General features: G+C 38.0%; 1 long non-coding RNA gene across 2 annotated transcripts in view; it reads right to left on the bottom strand.

Moving 5' to 3' along the window:
- Window positions 1–200: 200 nt before the first annotated feature.
- LOC111726429 overlaps window positions 201–2,643 on the bottom strand; it is a 13,796-nt gene continuing 11,353 nt past the window's right edge. For both annotated transcript variants that reach the window (XR_002774199.1, XR_002774200.1), the window contains exon 6: window positions 201–1,331. This is a non-coding gene — a long non-coding RNA (uncharacterized LOC111726429). The remainder of the gene's footprint in view (window positions 1,332–2,643) is intronic.

The raw sequence follows: 2,643 nt of genomic DNA, 5'->3' as shown, positions 1-2,643 counted from the left end.
CCTGCCTCCGCCTCCCAAGTAGCTGGGATTATAGGTGCCCATCACAATGCCTGGCTATTTTTTGGTTTCAGCCGTCATTGTTGTTTGGCAGGCCCATGCTGGATTTGAACCCACCAGCTCAGGTATATGTCAGTGTATGTGGCTGGCTTCTTAGCCACTTGAGTCACAGGTGCTGAGCCTGGAATATTAGTTTTAAGGGATTTTTTTTTCAAATGTGTTGCTCTTTCAAATGTTTTCTAATTTCAATTTCTCTGTTTGGAGACTCCAGTTTATAAATGTGAGCACAAACCATGCATATTTAGGATTTTTATGGGTTCTTTATAGAAGATCCAGATTGCAATGAATATCTTCGTCTTTGGTTCAGATATTTAAGCCAAAGTCTAAAAGTTATATGAACATTAACCTTAGTTTAATCAAGTTATACCAATATGACCAAAGCATCCCTTTCCCTCCCTAGAAGTATTTCTAAAACAGAAGCAAGTAGCTAATATACTTTTTAGATGTCTAAGGATTTAAGATTTTCTACTTTGGAGAGTAGAAAAAGCATAAATTCAGTAAAGGAAAGCTGTTGCTGTAGGAACCGGTACCTAAAGAATATCAAAGAGTAAAATTACTGTGACAGGGTCAACATCTGAAAACTCACCATTTCTGTGTCCTATTCTCTAAAACATATTAAAAATATAATTTCCTAGGAGAAAGTAGCCCGAGACTGATTTCCCCTGGATGATTTTAATATTCATAATTTCATGCTAAAAATTTTAAAATCTGGGCTGCTTTTCTGTGGGTAATAATTTTTTTGTGCAGAGACACCAAAGTTGAATAGACAATCATACCCTGTTCTGAGCATTGGGTATAATTCATTCTCACTTCATTCACAATGTTGAACACTCGATAGCTTTTGACTTCCATGCTGAATGATTTCTGACATCTCTTAGAAATGTAGTGCAGGGCAAGCCTCTGACGACATCTTCCCAAAATCTCAAAAGTCGTCATCTCCCAGAATCCGACAACATCCTTCTCCCACCTGTTGCCATCATGCTTTGCAATACACCTGAGTGTGTTTTGGCACCATGAGGTAGTTGAAGATCTCAGAACAGAGGGCTGGACCTTCTTGATGCACAGGTGTCACAGAAACAATAGATTCAGCAATCTTTTCACCACACCACCTGCAACAAACTGGGGATTCCTTGGGAGGCCGCGGCCATAGTAAACACACAACAGAACACGCTTTAGGTCAGCAGATGATACCAAGAATACACAGGGTTCTTGTCTTGATTCAGTTTTTCTCGAAGTGATCAAAGAACTTGGAATTCTTCAGACATTCACTGGCTCTGAAAGAGAAGATTAGAAACACAATGTCAAAGCCAGGACCCCAAAAAAACAGAAACAAGGATTAAAAACTCTTAAAAATGTCATCATATCTGGGAGCTAAAAAATGTCAGTCTCATGGAAGTAAAAAGTACACTACAGGGCAAATGAGGCTGCGCAGTGTAAGAGTAACAGAGAAGTGAGACGTTCCTTAACATTTGGTTAAAGGATACAAAATAACAGCTAGACAGAGGGGCGGTGCCTGTGGCTCAAGGAGTAGGGCACTGGCCCCATATACCAGGGGTGGTGGGTTCAAACCCAGCCCTGGCCAAAAAAATAAAAGAAAAACTTTAAAATAGCAGCTAGATGGGAAGAATCAGCTCTAATGTCCTTTGCAGAATGTCTATAGTCAACAATCATATGCTACATAGTTTTAAATACTAGAAAGAGGATATTGAACATCCACAACACACACACACAAATTCAATGTGTGAAATGACAGATCTACTAATTACCATGATCTGATGACTATACATTTATGTATACCAATATTACTATGTGCTTCATGAATATGTGTAATGATTATTCATCAATTAAAAATAAGTTAAATTTAAAGACTCATATTTGGGGGAAAATATGATTATTCATCAATTAAAATAAATTAAGTTAAATTTACAGACTCATATTTGGCTGCTTCAGTTGACTACAAAAAAGGGTAATATTTGGGGGAAAATATTAGTTTTTAAAACATCATCTTTTTTTTTGCAATTTGCCATTCATTGAGTGTTTAGACCAGTGGTTCTCAACCTTCCTAATGCTGCCACCCTTTAATACAGTTCCTCATGTTGTAGTGACCACCAACCATAAAATTATTTTCGTTCCTACTTCATAACTGTAATTTTGCTACTGTTATGAATAGTAATGTGAATATCTGATATGCAAGATGTATTTTGGCAACTCCTGTGAAAGGGTCATTCGACCCCCAAAGGGGTCGTGACCCACAGGTTGAGAACCGCTGGTTTAGACCATCTTAAATGAATTGACTAATTCTCTTTTTAGTTAACGTTAGTATTTGTATGAATCCCTTTTTTACGTTTTTTATTTTTATTTTTATCATCTATTTATTTGGTTTTGAGAGAGGATCTTTCTCTATCACCCGGGCTAGAGTGCAGTGGCCTCATCATCCTTCACCACAACCACAGTCCAACTCCTGGGCTCATGCAATCCTCCTGCTTGTCCCCCAAGTAGGTGGGACTACAGGTGCCCACCACAATGCCTGGCAAATACATATATATATGTATGTATGTGTGTATATATACATATGTGTGTGTGTGT

This window comes from Otolemur garnettii, unplaced genomic scaffold (assembly GCF_000181295.1).
Source record: "Otolemur garnettii isolate 467f Iridium unplaced genomic scaffold, OtoGar3 scaffold00065, whole genome shotgun sequence".
NCBI lineage: Eukaryota > Metazoa > Chordata > Mammalia > Primates > Galagidae > Otolemur > Otolemur garnettii.
The sequence above is the reverse complement of the archived record's forward strand: the minus strand, read 5'-3'. Positions and strand labels throughout refer to the sequence as shown.